At 38.3% G+C, this 24,992-nt stretch overlaps 1 long non-coding RNA gene across 1 annotated transcript in view; it reads left to right on the forward strand.

Annotated features, from left to right (window-relative positions):
• LOC146406837 (uncharacterized) overlaps positions 1 to 24,992 on the forward strand; it is a 487,766-nt gene that overhangs the window by 173,663 nt on the left and 289,111 nt on the right. The gene's annotated exons all lie outside the window — the stretch shown is intronic.

Below are 24,992 nucleotides of genomic sequence, written 5' to 3' on the forward strand. Positions count from 1 at the left end.
AACAGACTTAATTGCATATTAGCTTGTCCTTATTGTAAATTCATCCCCTTCTCTTTTGCAAACTAACAAAGCAATGAACTTCTCCAGAGAGTGAGTAAAAACTATCATGGGGGAGTTCCTATTGTGGCGTGGCAGAAACAAATCTGACTAGGAGCCATGAGGTTTCGGGTTTAATCTCTGACCTCATTCAGTGGATTAAGGATCCAGCGTTGCCATGAACTGTGGTGTAGGTCGCAGATGTAGCGCAGATCTGGCATTGCTGTGGCTCTGGTGTAAGCTGGCAGGTGTAGCTCCAATTCAACCCCTAGCCTGGATACCATATGCCAGGGTGCAGCCCTAAAAAGCAAAAAAAAAAAACCGCCTATCATGGGTAACTGCATGCCTGGCATGGGTGTAATTGTGGCAGTTCTCTCCATGGGTTCTGTTTTATTTTCTAGAAAATAGTTTACGTAAAATCACATAAAAGTGATATTACAAACAGCATTTTACACTTCTACAACAATGAAGATGTTTGCATAGGCTATTTCAAATATTTTGATGGTTTACCACATTTTCAACAGATGTGTCTTCCTTTTTCCTCTGGAACATAGGGCACTAAGAAGCTAAGATACCCCTATCCAAGTTATGCCTAAGATTTGGGATTATTTTCTTCTTTTGTTCAGAACAGTCAAAATATTAGTGAACATTAATTTTCTATTAAAAGGCATCAGAGTTTTTTACTTACGACATAGCTGCTTAAAGTTCAAGATTGCTTCCAACTTATCTTAGAATTATTTTCACTCTCTTATGATGACAGAAAGGTCCTAATTTCAAGTCAAAATAAAAAGAGCCTCCTTAAACTAACAGCATATAGTTATGGGCAGAATATTTCATATTTTTCATGGAGAGAATACTGTTTCTTCAAAGGACAAAATGTGTCATTAAGAGTACCAAGAGGGTGAATCAAAATCTCCCTCCACCCCCACCCCAGCTCTTGTGCCCTGGTATTCAGAGTCCTCCATTAATAAAATGCTGCCTTTATAACTGCCTTAATTTCTATTTCCCAACACACATATTTTCTAAAGTCTAGCACTTTCCCCCCCTTTGCCATAACTCCCCTGGTATTAGTAGTGGGATTCTTTAAGGATCAGTGTGACGAGGGCAGGGATAATCTTTGGAGGCAGCTCTTCGCTTACAAGTTCCAGCTGAATATCTGTAAATGAAATGTATCCTCTTTCATGATCCCTATAAGAGTATTTCTGAAATCAAACAATTGAATTCCCTACACCTGTCATTCCTGTATTCTGAAACTCAATTATTGTGATGGATATTGTAATTGAACTTCTAACCTCAGAATAAGATGAGGTAAAAAGTGATTTAAAAGGGCATAATTTGGAGTTTATATCGTGGTGCAGCAGAAACAAATCTGACTAGGAACCATGAGGTTGCAGGTTTGATCCCTGGCCTTGTTCAATGGGTTAAGGATCTGGCGTTTTCATGAGCTGTGGTGTAGGTGGCAGATGCAGCTTGGATCTGTCATTGCTATGGCTATGGCATAGACCAGAAGCTGTAACTCCGATTGGACCCCTAGCCTGGGAACCTCCATGAGCCACAGATGTGGCACTGAAAAGCAAAAAAAAAAAAAAAAAAAAAAAAAATCTTAATTTAAAATGGTTTATTTGCCTTAAATATGGTGTTAGATATGATTATATTTTCATAAATAGAGTTTAGGAACCTTTTTGTTCTAGAATAGATTGAGAGTGGGGAGGTGAGTATATACTTGTGAATAGAGCATTCTCTGTCTACAGATTTATACATGTACACATCTGTAAACAAGTTAACTCTCAATCACTCAATCTGTATGTCAGACTTAATCTGTCCTTTGTGTGGCCAGCAGGGACTACCTCCGAATCTCTTTATGTTGAATGAGCTCCTTCTAATTGGAATGATGAGTTTGGATATTTGGCCTAGAGCTGTATTTGTTTAGCAAGCACACTTTTTACTTAGACTCTGTGTTTCTTTGGAGCAGCCAGTGGGGGTCCAATGGAGACAGTGGTGGGGAATGTGTCTGGGCAGTGCTGCCCTTGGCACCATGGTCCCTTGGTGACATATTACTAATTAAGGTGGAACAAACATCACTTCAATAGCTGTACTTTGGAATCCACCCACCTCCTTTTCCCTCCACAGGCTCTTCTGGACTACTGATCAAATACTTGTTCCCATTACTCCTCTCTTCAGCACAAAGCTTTGTAGTATTAACAAAGTCAGAGAAGATAATGTCCCCAACCACAGCCTTCTGTACCTCTTCCTCAGCCTCTTCCTCACTTTCAGTTCTTTGGCCTCCAGAAATCAGCTCTTTCAGGAAGTACCCAACTCACCCCAAGGAAACTCCCTAGGATACCTGCAGAGACCTCATTCTGAACCACAGTAAAATAGAATGGGTGGGTCTGAGGAGGCCAGTAGAAAAATGAGACTTTAGTCTTTTGTGAAACCAGCCCACTTGTGGGTATCTTTGTCCTTCTTGATAGGAATACTGATGTCGTGACCTTCATGCACCACTCCAAGTCCTCCATCCCAAGCACTGTTTAAAGTTCATTCCTCAGTGCTATTGGAGTGGGGGACCAGGACTTAGGAAGCTCTAAGAGACCAAGTGTGCACATGCCTCTGAAGAATGGATCAATAATGCAGCTGTTAGATACTGTTCTTCCTACATGGGCAAAATATAGAATACCTATTAAGAATCAAGAGGTAGTGCATAAAAATTAGAATATAGAAGGGAGCTCCCACTGTAACATGGTTAATTATCCAACTGCAGCAGCTTGGGTTGCTGTGGAGGTGTAAGTTTCATCCCTGGCCTGGCACAGTGGCTTAAAGAACTCAGCATTGCCATAGCTGTGACTCAGTTTCAGCCCCTGGCCTGGGTCTTCCATATGCCATGGTTTGTGGCTACTAAAAAAAAAAATTGGAATACGACAGATCCTTGTGATCCCTTGATAACAACAAAGGGGTCCGTTAGGAGTGAGTTTAATCTAGGAAACATCATAGAAAATTTACAATCGATGCTCAGTCAGGTCTCCCCAAACTTCTCACTCCTAGGGTCCTTACCCAGTTCTTCTCTTCTGGTGCCTGTCTTTACCTCTTCCTCTTTGTTCTTATCTTGCACTCATTAAGTCACTGCCCAATCCTGAGAACCACTCTCTTAGAGACTTATCCCTAATAGACATAAGACATATGAGGTCTGGGAAGTACCAAGTGAGTACAAGGACCTGGTCCCACTTTGATGGCTAACGATGTTTCCCTGTGTAACAGAGATGGACCCAGTGAGAAGCAGTAAAGCAGTAAGAAATCATATCGACTTGATATCCAAAGACTCCAGTTCAAATAATAGCTGCTTCTTGCACACTATTATTTAGATAATACTTCTGAATTTTCCTGGGGTTCAGTTCTATCTATCTGTAGAATAAGGGCAATAACACCAGCTCTTTAGTGATTTTGTGGGGGTTTTGTTTGTTTGTTTCTTTTTTTTTTTTTTTTTTTTTTTCATACCCTCCACTTGCAGAAGTTCCTGGGCCAGGGATTGAACCTATGCCACAGCAGTTACAAAGCCAGATCCCTAAGCCACTGAGACACCAGGGAAACCTCTTGGTGTTGTTTTAAGAAGTAAAAAAATATGACTTTTGTGTGTTATAGAAGCTCAGTCAGTGGCAGCTGCTATCATATTTCATAAATATGATTCTACTTACTCTCACCTTATCTTCAGTTCTTCCTATTCTCCTGTCCATCACTACCATTGTCTGAAGAAAATGGAAAAAGGTCAGCCACAAAACTCTGTCCCAATTCATTTATGCTTTGAAGCAGCAAAAGACACTATCAAAGAAGACCTCTCTGATCAGAAAGAACTTTGCCCTTGCTGGGAAAGACAAAAGATTAAATTACTGAAGAAATAGATCTTTTTCCCTAACCTCCAAAGGTAAGAAGAGAGCTTCTCTGACCCAGAAGGCTACTTTATTTTCTCTTCTTATAGAGAAAGACACAGGGTTCCTTTATTTCTGTGATATGCCAGTTGCATTGCAAAGGGACCATTCACATGAGATCCTATTTTGCTCTCACAAAAATGCCTCTCCCTTCTGAATCTTCACTTCTTCTAGTCTTCTTTTCTTGCTGGGAAATGTCCTCATACATATCATCAACCGCTTTATGTGACCAAGGACTATAATTATGGGTTTTTCTTTTTTCAGAGAGGAAAGATTCATAAACTTCAGATATGAAAAGAGAAACCTAAACATGAAATAATTTATAAATTTCCATTTTTATCCCTTTAAAACCATTTTCCTTTCTCATCCACCTCTCCCTTCACAGAGTAAATGTTTTTCTGTTCAATTTTATTTAAAGTTTACTCCACATAAGTTTGTGAAGAGAAAAGTGTTAGAAAATTTGGATTCCTGTTGACTCTGGCTCTGTTTGACTTGTTGCTATTTTTTGTTAGTAGTCAATAGAAATAAGAATTTTAAAAATTAATAAAAATTCAGGACCTGAACTTTCATTGGATCCTTTAGCATCAACCTAACTTTGAGTGATAATCATCGAGGAAGCATTTGTTAAACATAAGTTAACTCCTATGTATATGGAGTCAGTGCTTAGATAATAAAAAATATAGTTGTATGTTCAGGACTCAGTTTTTTGGAATGAAATGTCTGTTTCCAGAGGTCTTATCATGTCAGTTGCTGGCCTGTTCCCATCATGTTTTCTTTTGGTCTTCACAAGGTCACTTGTGTTCATATCAAAAATGCAACATCGCTATAGTATAGGGATCAGAACCATAAACATAGACACTTTTGAGGAGTGTCTATTGCCTAAGAATTGACATCAGGCCAACATCAGTCCCCTCTAGGGGCTGTTTTTGGGGTGTTCAGGCAAGATCAACAAAAAGGGGAAAGAACAGTTTCCTTGGCCCATGCCTGGCTTTCTTTAGTACTTTCCTTATAGATGGGATAATTCTGAATCTCTTGACATGTTTCATCATATAACAGAGGACTGGAAAAATATTTCTCTCCATAGGAATTGAAACCCCTGACAGATAAAAGCAAATAAAATTAATAAATTTATTATTTAAACCATTTCACCAATGCAAGAAGGTTCTTTCCTTATTATGAAATCAGATTCCTCAAACTAAGAGAGATGGCAGTAGCCATTACTCATTGAAGAGGTGTCTTCTTTCTTGACATTCTAATTCAGCGAGTTCTTAGTGGGCTGCCTGCTTTCTCTTAACCATGAAGAAATGTGCTAATACAGGGGAGATGGGATGATTTGGAAACTGGAAAGTATGGCAGAGTTTAATCCACCGCCGGTTGTTATGTAATGAAAAGTTTCATCATCTGACAACTGCTAAGGAGTTTAAAAAGAACTAGTGGCTGCTTTCCAAGTAAAATATTAGTGAAAATATACAGAGAAATGTTAGCCTAGTGAAATTTCTAAAGATAGTGTTGGTGCAGAATGGTTTTAGGTCAAGAGTGCACGTCCCTGATGGTGAAATAAAGGGAACCTACAAGTGCTATCACTCAAACAAAACCCCAGTTCTACTCACAGTGTTACCATGAAACCACACGTTTAATCTCACCTCCATCACACTGGAGGCACTTATGAATATCACTTTCTCCCCTTCCAGCATCTTCCCAGGTTGTGAGGAGCACACAGCTCATGCCCCTCTTCTAACCACACTTATTATTGACTTGAGATGAGAAAGAAGCAGAGGTAGCTACCAGGATGGTGGCAACTTTTCCAGCAAGCCTCTGGTGTTACTCAGATGTACTTCAAGAGAAGGCAGAATACACAAAACTTCAGAATCTCTGGGTTCAGAAATGATTTCTAGATCCTTGCTTGATTCTAAAGGTTTGGCCAGATTCCTCTGTCAAATTAAAAAAAAACAAAAAACAAAACAAAACAAAAAACAGAACATGAGCGCTGTGAGTTCAGTTTTTATTTGGGAGCTTACTGAGAACTATACTCTGGGAAACAGCCTCTCAAATAGCTCTGAGGATCTTCTCGGAAGAGGTGTGGGGGGTGTCAGTATATATATATGATTTTGGTGAAGGGGTACTGTCAAACAGTCAAGCACATATCTTGGTAGAAGGCTGCTGCTAGTCACAAGGAGCAAATATCTTCATTAATGATTTTAGTAACTCTTTAAGTGTGAGAAGATAGAATTTTAGGAGATAAAATTTTCTCCTAAAAAAATTTCACTATCTGAATGCTCATTCTGCCAGATTTTCCCAGAGCAGAGTGCCTCATTCCTGATCTCTGCCCTGAACTTCTTTTAGGGTGTTTTAAAGGTAAGTGACTGCAGTGTCTGGTGACGTAATGCTTATAGAACTGGATGGGTGGTGACATTCTTCAGTTGGTGTCTCTAAAAAGAAAATCCAGTTCCACATAACCATAAACCTTGTAGAGCTTTAAGGCCAGTTACCCATAGTGTTCTTGGTTCTAACCTGAAGAGCATTGTAGCTGCCACCTGAATACCCATTTCTAAGGGAAAATACCCCACTGAGGGTATTAAAATAAATTCTCTTTGCAAACAGTAGGAATCCACAGTCTATTGGAAAGTAATTTTGTGTTGCTTACAAATGAATTCTCAGGCTCCAGAAGGCATAGTATTGTATTAAAATTTTTTAAATATTCTTAAAGTCTCCCAGAATTTGGTACAGTGTTCTGGGAAAATAAGTGTCTGGCACATGAATCATGCTATGCATACTTGTTTAACTCAATAACCAAATTTTAATAAATTCTGGTGAAATAATCACAGGGAACAAAATTTGCCACCCCAGAATGTGTCTCTTTAGCATGAGGATTATTTTAGGCTGGTTTATTCTGAGAAACAAAAGGCTCAGGAAGAGATTTACTTCCACCCTTTAACTGCTTAAAAGGGGCCTATCTGAAGAAGAGATCTATCAGCAAGCAACTTAAGTGAATAGGAGTTTGGTGTGGCAGACAGGGGTGGGGTCAGGTGGAAACTTAGCAAAGCCTCTCTGGTCAAAATCCTCTATGTTCCCTTTTGCCATTCCTGTATAACATGGCAAATATTTATTTGCCAAATATTTGTTTTCCCCATCTTCCTAAAATTGTTTCCCTCCCCTTTGAAGTCTCGGACCTCTACCCCTTTCTCCTTCTCTCAGATGGAGTATAAGCCTCAACTGCCTAGTTTGTCCTTGAGTCACATTTTCCTTAGGGGGCCCCTGTATGTACCTATTTAAATTGCATTTTCTTCCCTTAATCTCCCTCATGTCAGTCTAACTCTTAGACATGCCATAAAAACCTAGAAGGGTAGAAGAAAGTATTTTCTTTTCCTAATAATACAAAACCCAATATGAGGTAAAATTAGGTGATAGTCAATAATATGGGGAAAACAAGTTGCTATTCTGGATTAGTTGAGGAAATAAATTAACTCATTCAAGAAAAATAATCATTCTTTTGAAAACATAAGAGGTTATGATATATGGTATAACCTAGTTGTAATTTGTACCTCCAGAACAATCACATAATATTAGATTCTGTAATTTAAACAAAGTGGAGAGGCCCTCAGAGGATTCATCAACATGATCATAATTTTAAGCCAAACTTCACACTCCTTCCAAATTGTATAGTCTTCCCCCAGCATTTTGGAGAGGGGTATTACTACTTCTACTCTCAATATCCTCTGATCACTACCCACTGTGGCTCCAACAAAACTGGCCATTTTAATCAAAGACTTTTGCTTTGAAACAAATAAGAACTCCATCATTTTTATAGTTGACACTAAGCCAAGAGGAGAGAAGAAGAGATGGTGTAACTGTGGAACAAGTATATGTATTATATGTTCTTTTCCAGTAAGAAAAGAAAATTGAGCATAAAATAGTCATGAGCACTGATGATATATAACCCTGAAATACCCATTACCTAGAATAAAGAAGCCTTAAACTGCATATTATCTTGAATGTCTGTTTTGTTCATCCACATAGGAAAATGCTTTTGAATGCATCATCATCAATGACTGGCAGAGACTAACTGTATTTGTTCCTGTATAGTTTTGAAAGATTAAAAGGTAAATTAAAAATAATTTAAAGGTAATAGTGTACATAGTTACTTCTCTTTAATTTGTGTAAATAGTCAGTAACCAGAATGGAAAAAAGAAAAAAGCTCTCTTGATAATACACATTGTTATGCAGAGTGTCTGTCATTTCAGCATAATCAGATGAATTTTTGTTTGCAAATTATAAATTATTCAGAAAGCCTCTTATTACAGTTATGTGGCTGTTTACTGTGGGAGGGAGGAAGAGTGCATTTCATTTTACTGATGTACATTCTAAAAATGGCGACAAAAATAAAGCGTTTGGCACATTTAGTGGGAGTGCCTGTTCCAAGCTAAATACAAAAGGAAGACAAATGCAATAATTGAGCTGCTTTTATGAAACCAAAATATAATTGCATTTGGGGATTTTGCGGCTGCTTCTTCATGTGTAACTGTCTTTCTACAATTGACTCCAAGGTAGTGTGCTCATGCTCTTGGCACTTGGAGGCAGGGTCATCGTCCTCATTGAAGGTCACAATGCAGATCTGATGGGACCAAGTATAGTGTCCAAAAGCAAACTACCACTTTGCGAAGCAATCAAGCAGTTTCCACGGGCTGATTGCCTCCAACTTCACCTCGAGGCATTTAACAAAGTGGCAGCCAGGTCTTGATTAATCAGCAGAGGCACTAATGAACCAGCCTTGCCGGAGTGTTCCTGTGCTTTCTGATTCCTAACTGCCTCTTTAGTGAATGACTCGGGGCCTCAAGTGAGCTTCATGCTGGCAGCCCCACTTCTGTCTGGGCACAGACATTTGATGACAGAGGAGGAAGTCCTGCTAAGTGGTGCATTCATGTTTGTTGTTTCTCAAAATGCACCTCGTAAATAGTTAACTTGGAAGAGTGAGATGCACAGAGATTGGGATAGGATTCAGGCTAAAAATAATATGACTTGTTCAGTGACCGAGTCCCATCATGATGGACATATAAGGATCAGAAATACTTATATGTGCAGTCCCAACACAGACTGCGTACATAACAGGCTCCTGGGACACAATAGCAAGTTTTGTTTCAATTCAGGCTTAATTGGCTGTCTGAATCTGGCAAGGTAATAAAAAGTAGAAGGTGACTGCTCTTTTACATTGGGCTCTTTCCAAACACAACCTGAGGCAGCATTCAAGCTCAAGTTGTGTCTCTGGAGAGGTAATTCCAGGAAGCTATGGGAGAGGAGCAGTGAGGGAAGCCACAGCAAGGAAAGTTAACAACAAAGTTTGCATCATCAACCAAATGACCACTGTGGGCAACAGAAGCTTATTCTCATCAAAGTGCTTAGAAAACTGATGAGGACATGCACCTTAGAGTCATCCCCAGGGGTGGGATTGTAGGGTGTTAACCCCCAGCTCCTGCAGCCACTGGTGAGGAGCTACTGGGGGTAGATGAGGATCCATCCCATTGCATGTTGATCTGCCATGTTTGTGGACAGTGCAGGCTCAGCTACTGGAGCAAAACTTGAGGCAAAGAGTTACAGATACTGGCAGTTGATGACCCAAGGAAATGTGAGCAGGTACCACAACATCTGCTTCAACTGCAAAACCAATTTATACCTGCCTTGAAAAAGCATCTATCATCCCATTTGTCCCCAACTCCTTGAGTTAACATCCATATTGGTTTGTGTCCTCTGAACACTCTGAGTGGTCGTTGGATTCAGAGCCCAGAAGCCTACTGGTAGCAAGAGAAAGTTGCTTGTGATTTAAAATATCTCTCCTAAATAATCCACAAAGCACACCCCTGTCCTTAAATACATGAGATGATGGATGATGATTGTTTAATGTATGCCTGCAGGTCCTTAATGGTATTAGTACTGGCTACCACCAATAGATCTGAAAAAGACCCTGGCCAAGTCTACAAAAGCAAACAGGTTGTCACACCTGGATAAGGAACTCTTGGTCTATGGCTGCATCTGACAGAGTCTGGATCTGAAGCAGTGCATCTGAAGTGTCCACGTGGACAGTTCTGATCCACTCCCAGACACAGCTGTTTGACCCAGCATGTGCAAATCCAAGTATAATGTTCATGTGCATATGAACACTACAAATATCAATGATGAAGAGTCCCCCAAAATTCTCAGCTAGCATCCCCTTGTTTGACAATTATGTCCTTTTTCTGAAAATAGATTATTTATATTTAATTTTGTAAAATGATTCATAGGACACCATGACTGGTTTCATAGGAAACTAGTTTCATAGGAAACCAGTCATTCCATAGTATTTTCTACTGCATAAAACTTCACTAACAATGCTCATACTATACATTTGATGTTCCAGAGCTATACTTTGAAATTAATTGTGGAATTCGCAGTGAATATCAGAACCAAAAGAAATTATAACAATGAGTGAGGCCCGCTATTTTTCACTAGTTACTGCCTTTGCAGTTGGAATTAAAGTCAATGTTTTCACTTCCTGATCTTAATTGTTATTTAGAGATACTGAAGATGATGAAAGAGCTCTCACTTTCCCTTCTAGAAAGGACTAGATTTTATGGCAGTTAAAATGTTAGGATCCCTTAAACAAATCGCTTCTTGTTTGTGTCCCATCGAGATGCAAGTGCAAGTCTGAATCTATAAAGATTTTGGGGGTTGGAATCCTAGCTGCATAAATGACTCTCTCTCCACATGCTGCAAGCAAATAATTAGAACAAACAAAACATGGAATGTTTTTACCTCCAAACCACCTGCTTCCTGAGCTTCCCTAATTCTCCTTTGAGCAGTTGGATAAAAGAAACACTGAAAAATTAAGGGACTTCCAGGATCAAAGAGGTTAAAAAAAAGTTCCTGCCACAGAGAATAGAAAGAGAAGTAAAGCCATTTTCTCAACAATTCAGGTACTCCTACCTCTGCCTTAAATTGTCCATGTAAATTATTTCTAAAATGGATGGCTTTAAACTTCCATTGGAATTATTTAGATAAAAAGTGGATTTTTCAGAAAAACTTATATGCCAGAGATTCTCCATGTCATACCTTAAGGAGTTGATAAGTATAAAGTCAGTCATGTATTCTGCAGTTCTCCTCGTCTTGATGGTCTGAGGTCCCACTGGCCTCACTCACATGAACTTCAGTCTTTTACGCATTTTCTTTCCCAGATGTTTCTGTGGATTCGGGGGAAGGGTCCAGAGAAGTAACTGAATCTCTTGAGGATGCAGATGCTACATATGTTTGCAGAGAATATGAACCACTCACCTCTGGGAAGCCATTCCCATGTATAGTCATCCTAGATTTATACACTTTCCTGCACTTAGCTCACCACGAAGCCCTTTGGGCTACTAGTGGGACTTTACAACCAATTATGATGTTGACTCTAGGTTGACTGAAATGCCTGCTTGCTTAGTTCTGGCATTTCAGAAGTGCTCCAAATTAATAGATAACCAAAAATTCAGAGCCCTAAATCCAATGACTAACATGATTGGAGTAATGCCAAGGAATGGCACCTATTGCTGGGAGTCATCAGATGCTAGCGCAGGCAAAGAAGGATTCTTCCTTAGAGCCTTCAGAGAGGGCATGGTCTTGATGAAAACTTGATTTTGAACTTCTGGCCTCTAGAAATTCCTCAGTTCCTCGTCATCCTCAGAAGATTCAGTAATAATGTAAAAAGAATTTTCTCTAAAACAATATCATCATTTTTTTATTCTTATCAATAACAGTTTGAAAAGGATAAATATTTTAATAATTCAAAATATAAAAATGTTAGATTTTTAAATTCTTTTTTCAATGAAAATCAAATATCTGGTTTTTTTTAAGAATTTTTTAAGAATTATTAATGGAATGCTGATGATCTAATGAAGTCATTTTCATTTCCTTCTTTTGGGGAGTTGCCTCCCCCTTGTGTATTCCACAGAACAGCCTTTCAAGGTTTCAACTTTTGTACCTCCGTTGCTCTTTCACTGAAAGAAGTTAGCAGGCCTTTCACATTTTTTGGAGGCAGCATCAGTTAGGGCCCATAGAAAAAGTAATGGCTTAGAAACCTTGATGAATGTCAGTTCTCCCAGGGCACATCAACCCTAAGTGTGCCTGTGTATGCATGGAGAAAATGGCAGATTTGAACAAACATCCTGAAACATTTTGACAGAGTTACAGAATCTACTGGCTACTTACATTTATTTTGCACTTTATTTGTGCTTGATCTAGCTCTTCCAAAAATGACATTAACCCCATTGCTAACTGCACAAGGAGTAAAGTTTCCATGTTAAAAATAGCCCAATTGCATTTGTTCGAAAATGACTTATTCAGCCCTTATTTTGTGCAAAGCATGACACAAACACTGGGATAATGGCAGGAATCACTCCTTGCTTGCAAAGACTTTATGTAATAGCAAAATAGAAAGATACATAAACAATAAATCATAATATAATGTTAAAATGAGTTATAGAGTAATTTTAGAGGGCATCCCAATACTCAGGGTGTCTGGGAATAACTTGAAAACTAAAAGGTAGTTCTGCCAGGAATCTAGTTATATGTGTGCTTGAGAAGAATTTAGAAAAATAACTCAAATCTCAGGGGAAAGAGTCAAACCATGCAAGCTTGATCTGAAAACAAAGCCTGAGAATTATTTTGAACAAAGTTCAAGGAAAGTGATTTAGATCATCACACAACCCATTCCTTACGAACTTGTGCTTAATCTTAAGGTCAGAGGAACTGTTAATAAAAACTGAAAGAGCTATAGCACCTAAATCCTAAATTAGAAGTTCAAGTACTTTTGCTTTCAGAGAAAGTGTGAAACAAAGGTGGACAGGCTTCATCAATGAGCAACATTAGAACAACTTCTCTATGGTAGCAAAGATGTCAGGAGACAGTTCCTCAAACAGTATTGACAGGGAATTTGGTATATTTCTTTGTCATATCCATTGGTTCTGTGCACCATCTTCAGAATCCTCAATTCCAGACCTCTACAGTTAATGGTGAGAAATAAAATAAAACGGTGGATACCACATTGGTGAGTGGCAAGAGATTGTTTACACAAACAGATATTAGGAAGCCTCAGGTCTTCCAAAAATAGTTGAGGGCAGAAAATTTCAAAGGTCTAGAGATGCTGCAGTTACAGTCATAATAGAGCCATATGATACAAACAACTTTTACAACTCAACAGCAAAAAAGTCAACAACCCAAAGGAAAAATGTGCAAAAGACCTGAATAGATATTTCTCCAAAGATACACAAATGGTCAACAAGCACATGAAAAAATGCTCAACATCACTGATTACTAGAGAAATGCAAATCAAAACTACCATGAGATACCACCTCACACCAGTCAGAATGGCCATCATTAATAAGTCCACAAATAACAAATGCTGCAGAGGGTATGGAGAAAAGAGAATGAGTGAGTGTGTGTTTGTGTGTGTGTGTATAATTCTTAAGATGGAAAATGATGATTTCTGACTTGAATTTTAGGAGGAAGAGAAAAGGAATACTATGATTTCCCCCAAGGTGTCCATATTCTAATCACTGGAACTTGTTATCTTACATGGCAAAAAAATAAAATAAAATTTCTTTTCAAAAGTGATTAAGGATCTTGACATGGAGAGATTCTCTTGGCTTATGTGGGTGAGCCCAATTTAATCACAGGAATCCTTAGAAAGAAAAAAGAGAGAAGAGTCAGAGGAGAAGATGTGACCATTAGAAGCAGAGGTCAGAGTGACACCATTGCTGGAAGGGACTGCAAGTCAAGGAAACTAGAAAAGACAAGGAGTGGATTGTTTCCAAAGCCTCCAAAAAGAACACAGCCCTGTGGACAACTTGGTTTTAGCTCCCATAAGACCCACTTTGTATTTCTGATCTTCAGGACTTTAATATATTTGTGCCCCTTCAACTAGGAAGTTGTGACAATCTGTTACAGCAGCAAAAGGAAACTAATACAAGTACCCAAGAGATATATGTTAAACCTGTGTGAGGTACTTTGTATGAGTCCTCTGTCTCGTCTTCCCAAAGGTGAACAGTGGAAGAGATACCATTATTTCCATTTCACAGATGAGGAATTTGAGGCTGGAAATTATTAATTAAATTGCTATTAAATAGTTGAGCCTTACCTTATTTGTCCTTGGAGCCTAGGTTCAATATGCTGTATCATGGTGTCTTAGCTGCAAAGAGAGTGGTGAGAATGGGAATGGATGAGATATGCGATTAGAGGTAAAATAACCACAAGCCAGACTCACCATCTATAGTACATTAAATTGAGCTACATGCATTTCCTAACAGATGACATGATAGGTAGAAAACACATTTTCAAAATGAGGAAGGGAAGACAAGGCAGTAAAGTTGTAAGAGGCAGTATAGAAGCCTTGTAGAAAAGCCTGGGGCTGTGCAGATCTTCGTTCTAATTATTGTATCATTTCTATCTCTGTGACTTTTAGAAAGTTGCCTCGCATATGAGTTTTCATCAGTAAAATGAGATAGATGATCCATAGACCAGACTATTACTATATTGATTATATAAGCTATTTTTTGTAAAACCCTTAGCCCAGTCCCTCACATTTAGTATACACAATACTAAAAGATTATTATTGTTGATGTTATTATTATTTAATTAGTGTTATTTGTTTAGAGAACCTTGTGGTAGTCATAAACTAGTGACTATGCCATAAAACATAGTGATACAGAGAAAAGGGCTTAAGAGATCCATCATAAGAGGAGAAACAAAAGGAATTTTAAGAAACTCAGGATGAATTAAAAATAAATATATCTCGCTATTGTTCCTTTAACTAGTGTTCATTTTGGTCCACAATAAGATATTTTTAATATCTTCAACATTAAGATAATCAGTGATAAAATAAAAATATTAAACAATAAACACCAATTTTTAGTATTTGTAGTATGTGGTACTAAATAGACTATTAAATTGGCCCAAACATCTAAATATATTGGTCACTTAAAAAATATCTTGCTATTTTTTTTTTAACTCCAATTGATTTTCACTGTTACTCTATTGTATACTATTTATAAGGCTGAAAATCTGAAACATCTAAACTTTCAATAAAAATTATTTGAAGCAACCTGAGTATCGAAAAAAAATGTGTGTATTGCTTATTATAAAACATGGAATCCTACACTATGTAGGAAATAAGCCAATTTTATTAAAAGACCAGCAGATACAGATTTTGTCTGTCGCTGTTTCTGACATTGTCTGAATATCTCTCTTAGGCCTCATCCATACAAACAGGGAAAAGTCCTGGGTGGGGTATTATTTGTGTTCTATATTTGCATGTCTGTGCTAATATTTTTTCTGTAAATATTATGTATCCATCTCAGAAAACAAAATCTTAAGTCCTTAAAATTTCTTTTTAAACAAAAATTGTCATAATTTTAATAGCCTATTATATTTCATTTTGTATTTTATGTAACTATTGCCCTGTTAAAGGCCTTTAGGTTGTGCCTTGTTCTTTTTGGCAGCCCTGTTTATTATCTCTATCAATTACCTTATTTGAAGCCTTTTTGTATCACATTCTCTTTTTATCTACCGTATTAGTTCCCCAATGTCATCAACTGCTAGGCCAGATTCACAGTAAGCCAGGAACACTCAGAGCTTGTGCAAGTGAAGGAATTAACATCTAATGAAAAGAAATCCTAGTACAGACCCTGGGGGCACCATTAAGAGACAGGGCTTCAATGCAGCTTCAGTAAGTCTCTGTTCTGTAAAGATCAAGTTGGACTAACGTCCGTAAATAGGAAAGAGCATTAATTTGAGTCTTATTTGTACTCCCCACAAAGAATGACCACTTATCAGCTTAAGTAAAAGAGTCTGTGACTTGCCAACTACTCTCTTTGTGTGAACACATTAAACATGGCAGGACCTAGAAAATAGCTACAAAAAAGAGTGAATGATTAATTTAACATGAGTTTCAAAACCTTTATTTGGCATTTATTTATACCAAGTACTGGGCTTAATGCAGCCAGAATAGAGAAACAAATGAGCAAAACAAGTCTATAGTTTTAAGAGGCTCCTTATCTAGCAAGGGAAACAATGAGTCAACATACTTTTAAAAAAATACATTAGCGGATGTGGGAGATATAAGCACATTCATTTTAACCCCGGACCCTATCCTAATGAAGAAGCAAACATGTAGACACATAGCTATAAGTCAATATGGTACCCCTGATATGACATAATGAGAGCATCATTTACCTTGATAGTATTTGTTACCAAAATGCCATAGCGTCAGACCAATAACAAAAAAAACCAACAGCAAAAAAGGAAAACCCAAGCTGAGGGACAGTCTACAAAAATACCTGGTCATTCCTCCTCATAAGTATCAAGATATGTAAAACCAGAAAAATCCAGATATTCACTCTCTCTCTCTCTCTTTCTCTCTCTCGCTCTCTATCTCTCTCTCTCTCTCTCTCTCTCTCTCTCTCACACACACACACACACACACACACACACACACACACACACACACACTCTCCTTTTGGCTAAGATATTGTCTTTTTAAAATGAAAGTACCGAAAGAAAAAATATCCAGAGTCAATATTGTACACTCTCCTTCCAGTATAAAGATATTCACATCTTGTAAAAATGAGAGAAGAATAAAGATAAACCGAAGGCACCAGATACCTGAAGGGTTTCATGTAAAAAAGAAAATATAGGGAGTAGTAGGAAAATTTATTCCTGTGCAGTTTCTTTCTGACTGATCCTGAGATAATGCTAGTTAATAGAAAATTAGCAACAAATTACCAAATAAACACAAACCTTAAGCTCAAAACGAGAGAATCTGAATCCTGGCTCAACCAGCCACTTAATAGATTGTGCAACCTTTGGAAAGACCATTGAGCTTTCTTAACCTTGGTGTCCACCTCTGAAAATGAACATAATTATAAGCTCTACCTCAGCAGGGTCTTATACAAGGGTTAAATACGTGACGTAATATATGTAGAAGGCTCTTTGAGCAAACAGTATACCCAAGTGATTATTATTTTGTGATCTATGATGTGTATATGTATGCATATGTATATGTATATACATGTGTATGCATATATTCTATAAATGTTGAGGGACTATATATGAGTGTATGTATACATATTTATATCCATACGTACATATATATGTGTGTGTGTGTATAACTTACATCTTTATCACACATTATAAAACATATACAACAAAACCAAACTTACTTGCATAAAGCGATCACAACCCAGAATGTGACTGCATGGATAATGGACTATCTATTATTTAGTAGGAAGCAGTAAGTGAAGAAAATGAAAAGATCTTAGAGCCAGCAGAGGTTTGGGTTTTGCAGGGCCCCCTGCTGATTCTGCACTGTGCTTGGCTATTGCTCTTTTCACTGCTCATTAGCACTCTAGTCCAAAGTAAGAGCAGGTGTTTCCAAGGTTTGCATTAACCTCACCATCTCCAAATTATTTGCACACTTTTCTACTTTGATACAATCTAAAATCTATTCCTCTCTAGAAACTGTTGAGCAATACAACCATAAGAGCCTTGTTTTGGAGTCTAAATGTTCAGTTCGCATTTAGACTAAGGAGACACTACGGAGTCTTCACATTCTTTCCTACATCAGTTAAGAATTGTGCAAGTTCAGGCATTGATTCTATATTCTGTGATGACTGCATTTAAAAATTTTTTTAATTCACAGTGTTTGGAATCATTCTTTTCCTCTGGCCATTTACCTTTTACATATGTTCAGTCCATTCAGGAACCCAAGACAGCACAAAGGAGGATAGAATATTTCCTATGGGAAAAGGATACATGGAGAAAATCAGTGGGAGCTTCTCCTGATACCTGAGTTTAGATGGTGCCAGTTATGGAGTCCACATATGATCTGCAAAGAGCTCTCTTGAAGAGCCTGGGAGGTCACCCTCCACTGAAATTGAACAAAGGGGACAGATTGGAAGGTGGCTGTGTGTTGTATCATTACACTCATTGTTTCCCCTATGGCACTTTGGGAAACTTGGAGAATTTTCTTGAAAGGCAAGATTAAAAAAAAAAAAATGCTTACCTTTGATGTTTCAGAACTGCCCTCCAGGAACACTGGACTGTGCTGATTTAATGTAGCCACAAGCTTTGTGAGGAGGGGAGTAATCCTGAATGGACACCAGAAACACCATATGTTTTTTCACTAGGAATTTCCTGGAACTGTCAGTATTATCATCCCAAGTTATTCCAGGAAACTTCTGCCAATTGAAGTGAGATGAACTGCTGAGAGGATTCCCCAGGCTGCTGAGTGGCTGCCAAGGGTGGTGGGTGGTGTGGGGCGGGGAGAGTCTCTCAAAGCTTCCAGTATGTTGTGCTTCTGGCCATTGGCGGGAACCTTTGGGGCTTCTATTGGAAGGTGCACAGAAAACATCAGACCAAGTGGGTACTAACTGGTATTATCTAGTCCCTCCCATGTCATCCCAGGTAATTCTGACCATCCTGGAGGAAATGAAAGATTCAAGATAAATCTTACATAACGGCATAATTCCATCCATTCACTATCCGTCATTCTTCAATCATCAAATTTTTACAGAGCTTCTAGATGTTGCCAGAATATTTTCTGTGTTCCAGAGGTAAGTGTAGAAAGGAAGTAGATAGATGCAGTTTTACCAGAATTGAGCTTCTTCCAGACAGGTACAGGAGAGATGGTGAAGGGATAATTGGAACTATGGACCATGTATCCTGAAGTGCATCACGAAAAAGGAGTGAACCATGAGTGTAACAAATGATTAGGAAAACAAAGTTTTAGGAGCAACAAATTGAAGGTCTTTGGGAATGTGGAAATTAGATAGGCCCAAGTGGATGGAAGTTGATGGTCCACTAGAGGGATTCTTGAACTCAAGGTTCAGAAGTCACGAATTTATTGTGATGAACAAGGAAGGATGTGACCACAGTTGAGGGAGGCAGAATGTGGAAAAATAATTCACTGAAAGTAAGAAGGTTAAGAAAGAGATCAGAATCCCAGATATATTGTTCATGTGGCTACTAAACATGTCACCTGTTGGGAGACATGTTTCTACAATCTTTTCTTAGCCTCTCTGTTTCTATTTTCTATGCTGAAAACGCCTTCTTGTCCTGCTTTACTTTTACCCTATATTCTGCTTGAAAAACAGTCGCAATGCTGGTAGATCACTTAAGCTTGAGAACAAAGACCTAAAGACATAAGTTATTCATGTGGTCTGCTGCATGAGGGAGGACGTAATGCGTTGGTCTAGGCATGCCTGACCTGTGCAGATAGGCACGCCATTTGCACAGCATGATATGTCCTATTAAAATAAGAGGAAGAGGAGCCTCAAGGTGCCAGGGGGTTTATGAGGGATATGCATCAGCAAGGAGAAGGAGGTACAAACCTAGGAATGCCAGGTTGCTGTAGATAGGCACGTCTGCGGAAGCACAATGGTGATTCTCTAGATGCTATGCATAGACAGCACACGCCAGGCTTCCTCAATGCTGTGATTGTTAAATGCCTAAAGGTCAGAGTAAAAGCTTAACCAGCTACCAGCTACGTAACTTTTAAAATAATAAACGAATTGTATCCTGCACCTACAACCCCCTCCTCACTTGACATAATCCTAAAGAGCACAATAAAAGCAGTGTGGTTTCTTGCACCTGGGCTCTTTTTTTTTTTTTTTTTTTTTTTTGGATGTGCTATTACTTGCTTAAACAGTCCTGTGTTTTTTTTCGTTTTTTTTTGTTGTTGTTGTTGTTGTTGTTGTTTTGTCTTTTCTAGGGCCACGCCCACAGCATATAGAGGTTCCCAGGCTAGGAGTCTAATCGGAGCTATAGCCACCAGCCTACACCACAGCCACAGCAACTCAGGATCCGAGCTGCGTCTGTGGTCTATGCCACAGCTCACGGCAATGCCAGATCCTTAACCCACTGAGCAAGCCCAGGGATCGAACACACAACATCATCGTTCCTGGTCGGATTCGTTAGCCGCTGAGCCACGACATAAACTCCCACAGTGGGGCTTTTGGTCCCTGAGACCTTGAGTCCCCCAGTTCCCACCTTTATTTAAGATAAATGTCTCTGTGTCTTGTTTTATGTTAACTTTTTCTTAAGTTTCACTGCACCCATTCTTCAGCCATCATCTGCTAAGTTGATCTCAGCAGTCACCATTGAGTATCTCCTTCAGATAAAGATCTTCTGTCTCCAGAGGACTTGCTGTAGAATAAATATATTATCCATTATAGGAAGCATGTATTAGGAAACTAACATTCATAGGACATTGTTATGACAGTTTAACAGATCGGCTAGTTGTCACCTAGTCTCAAGCAAGAATCAAGAAAATGAAGTAACTGGAAAAGTAAGAGAAGACAAAAGAAAGGAATACAAGCTTACCCTTAAGGAGCTCTTGATGGCCCCACTGCCCACAGGGTAGAAGGAAGCTCTGGGAAACAGCAAAGTGTAGTAGACAGTACATAGCTAATTTGTACAATGATGATAATTCCACTCAGAGTATGAAGTTTAAACAAAATAACATATGCCAAATATCTGGTGCACATTATGTGGTCTGTACATATTAGCTCTCTTATTCATATGCTCTTCATAAATAAAATGCATATTTGTGCTCTAAGGTGATTTTACCCACAAAAGCATACATGTAGATGCCACTTGGAAGGCACAGACAAGATATTCTCTATTATTCCATTTCCATGCACTCTCATTTAACCATTCATTTTTGAGGTCAGCTGTATTGTTCACTCTGCCCGCAGTCAGATGAATGGATAGAAGAATGTTTAGATACGTGATAAGATAATTACAGTAAAAACTTATTGGTAAAATCCCAGTGGTGGACATAAAAGTTTCCACTGTAAAATTCTTTCAACTTTTCTGTACACTTGAATGTTCTCATAATAAAATAGCAAAAATAAAATAAAAATAAAATGTTCTCTCACTTGTCCTTTCCTAGTTTATATACAATTTTTTAAAGCAAATGTTGAATTCTCTCTTTATAATTCTTATTATGAACATTGTATAAATGCTGCTCCTAAGGTTGAAACAAATGCATTTTCGTCAGTAGAGAAACATATGTTCAGCCCTTAGGTAGTGTGTGTGAAAAAACATTTATTATTGCAGGCCTTCTTGTCACTTCTCAATAGTTGTCAGCCTGTCAACTCCATATCGCAGGTGCTCGAAAAACTGTAATTTCCAGAGCTCTGACTGAGGGCAGAGCGAACCATACAGCTGACCTCACAGAAATATAGAAATCTGCCTTCCATAAAGAGGGAAAAATTACTAGACGGATCTAAAATGACCAATATTTTAGTTGTTCAGGTGGTCAGATTTCATGGCTCCCACAAATGCAATACACTTTTATAAGTCTAAAGCTCCCCTTGCTCATCCAGTTTATACACCAAGGAATCTTGTCTTACAGATATTCAAATTTTTCCATGTAATAACCTCAGTTCCCAAAGGAAGATTTTAACTGAGCATCCTAACTTTAAAAAGCAAAAGAAGAAAGAAATGGTGTGTGATACCATTGTGGAATTTATAACTCCTTCTTCCTGGAAACATACCATTTCACTCCACCTTTTCCTTCTTTTCCTCCTCATCTCTCCTGATCCCTTACTTTGGCAGTGCTCCAAGGCTCAGTTTTGGAGTTTCTTCCTTTTTCTATTTACATTCACACTTAAGGTGATCACATGTAGTTTTAAGACATCTTAAATGTCATCTAAGTGCTGATAATCAAAATATGTCTTTTCAGCCAAGAACTCTCACCTGATTCCCAGACATGTAGACTCAGTTGTCTACTTGGAACATTCAGTTGCATGTTTAATACATAGTATGTTGAAACTGAGCTCTTGATCTTCTCCCCAAAATCTGCTTCTCTTAAGATCTCATCCCCATCTGTGTTGACTGCACTTCCAACCTTCCAGATGCTCAGGCAATCTCTTTTCTTCCTCAGACATCTGTCAGTCAATCCTGACAACTCTGACTTCTCAATACATCTAGAATCCAGCTATACTCATCAGCCCCTACATTGCTCCTCCCTTGGTCTGTGCTGCCATTATTTCCCCTGTGAATTATTGAAGCCTCCTAAGCTGACCTTCCTGCTTCTGTCTGCCCTTCCCTTCCATCTATTTTCAATCCAACAATCAGAATGATCTTTCTAAATCTGAGTTGAGACATCTCATTCTTCTGTTCAAAATACTCCACTGGGTTCCATTTTCATGCAAAGTAAAACCCAAAGTCATCAAAAGATTCTACAAGGTTCCACACAATTTCGTTCCCTAATCCCACTTAATAGCCTACTACCCTTCCATTGTTCACTGAATTCCACCTACACTGGACTTCTTGTACTGAATATTCCTCCTTAGCACCTTCCCTTTGGCCATTTGGCCATTTCCTCTGTCTGAGATTCTTGTATTCACAACCTTGTTCTCTCACCTACTTGGTGGGGAGGGGGGTCTTTGCTCAAAGGTCAGTGTAGCCTACTGGTCTTCCCTGATCAGTTTAAAACTTCATGGATTTACTAACTCCTTTCTAATGCTTCCTACTGTCTTTAATTTTCCCTGTAGCACCTATAACCATCTATTATGTAATATATGTATCTATTTTCTGCCTTTAGTGCTACATTAGAATATAAAGCTCATGAGGGCAGGAATTTTGCCTATTTCATTCCTTGCTGTATCCCTAGATCCTAGAAAAGTAGATGTAAACACATATTTTTAAATGAATGAGTGGATTGAGAACTTAACTCTACAAACCCCATACCATTTAAATCAATCAAGAATAGCATAGACAATTACAAATCTCAAATCTTTCTATTTTAACCTAGTAAAAGCTGTTCTAACAACTTAATTCAGTCCTACCCTGTACTCTGAATAAGATAAAGAAGAGGTTATTCATACACATTCTTTACCTTATCTTTCTTTGTCTTTTTAAAATTGTTGATACCACTTATAGCAGTTTATCTTATCTATCCAAGGATCAATTTCCCTTGAATTCCCTCTGTTTCCCTTGATTCTAATCTCAAGGGATCCTATGCAACTCTAAATTCTCCAGATAATTTATTTGACTTTGGCATTGTCTTAAACTGACCTAACCCAATTTGATGGTCAGAATATTCGGTAAATATCAGTAGCTTTCAGTGAATAAAGATAATTCATAGCAATTCACCCATTCTTACATTGTTGATACCAGTTAATCTTTGCCAATGAAAGCAAATCTCATGCAAAATATCCGCACTTGTATATACAAAATCGCCGCACTGTGCACTAGTTAATAGCATCAGTATAAAGACTCTTATTAGTAAGTAGGCATAGACCAGCAAACTGTTTGTAGTTCAGAAAAGGTGTCTTTCTTGTTCTTTCACACATCAGCTAGCACCTTGTAAGGTTGGTTCACTGCCTTGTAGTGCCTGCTTTTGAACCAAGCAAGACCTGTAGTTGGATGGGGAAGCTAGATCCTCCCAGCCGGGGAGTTATGCAGCACCACTAAATTCTTGACCTCAATAGCTGTACAAAGAGAACAGAGTAAGGACTGTTGAGTTTGCAAATATTTTGCAGTATTTATTCAAGGACAATCAGTCTGTTATTTAATTCCTAGCAGATTGCATCACCTGTCTTTAAACATCACTAATTCTATCAATCAAAGAGGAAATAGACAACATTGTTAATTCAATTTTGGTTAACTTTTCAGTTTATATACACATAACTACTACTAGAATATTGTAAATAAACTAGAATACTACTACATAACTAGAATATTCTAAACAAATACAATGAGTATAGCACTCAAGATAGATGTATTCCTAGATTTAATGGAGTTAAAGTGTCACCATTCAAATTACTTCCTCTAAATGTCCAACTGCCACACCTTTATTTATACTCACAGTACCCAAAAGGCTACTTGGGATCATGGCATAAATTTTGATAAAGAAAGGATTAAGGTAAAATTATAGACACATGGAAATTGAAGACAATTTGGAGATAACCCCATTTATACCATTACAACTATAGCTGAAGAAATATACCAAAAATATTAAGAAATATATCCTGGAGTTCCCCAGGTGGCTCAGCAGTATCCATGAGGATGCAGGTTTGATTCCTGGCCCTACTCAAAGGGTTAAGGATCTGGTGTTGCGATGAGCTGTGGTGTAGGTCACAGACACAACTTGGATCTGGCATTGCTTTGGCTGAGGTGTAGGCCAGCGACTGTAGCTCCAATTCTACCCCTAGCCGGAGAACTTCCATATACTGCAGGTATGGCCCTAAAAAGACAAAAGACAAAAAAAAGAAAGAAAGAAAGAAAGAAAGAAAGAAAGAAAGAAAGAAAGAAAGAAAGAAAGAAAGAAAGGAAGGAAGGAAGGAAGGAAGGAAGGAAGGAAGGAAGGAAGGAAGAAAGGAAGGAAGAAAGGAAGAAGAGGAAAGAAAGAAAGAAATTCTAATTCACAAACTGACTTGAAGAAGAGCAGTCTGGAATCTAAAACTTTGATTCCCAGTGTGCTGTTTTATTGTTTTTTTGTTTTTCCAAAATCCTCCTAGAAGTTGGCATGTTTTCAGAAATACTGGAGAAGACTATTGGTCCAAAAAATTAAGTGAATCTACTACTCGTTAATTTATTCAAACACTCACTTACGCCATTTTTGAAAACTCAAATGTGCCTGCCTCGGTTATTCAGTGAATCGAGGGTAGTAAAGAAGGACTCCAGCCAACAGAAAAGGGGAGACAGTGAGTGCTCAGTGAATGTACCGTATTACTCACTCAATGTTAAGATTTCCCTTGTCAGACTGTTTTCCAAACAAGTGGGCAAGATAGGTCATTAGGGGAAATGGCTATGAAGTGGACCACAGTGCACACAAACACAAATGGGAACCCACTATCCCATTAGTATGCCAGCTGATGTGCAAATTTATCCTCAGATATCAACTTGTAGGGACTGCCGATGGGTTGCAGACAGAATTTGACATAAAGTAATTGTTTTATTGAATGTGCAATGTCAACAAATGTAAAAAGTGAGTTAAATATACTTGACTCTCTGAAGACTTTTACCTCACTT

This window comes from Sus scrofa, chromosome 1 (genome assembly GCF_054392235.1).
Source record: "Sus scrofa isolate SSC_HxYL_T2T_F1_AM1 chromosome 1, Sscrofa_HxYL_maternal_Yorkshire_Landrace_v2.0, whole genome shotgun sequence".
NCBI lineage: Eukaryota > Metazoa > Chordata > Mammalia > Artiodactyla > Suidae > Sus > Sus scrofa.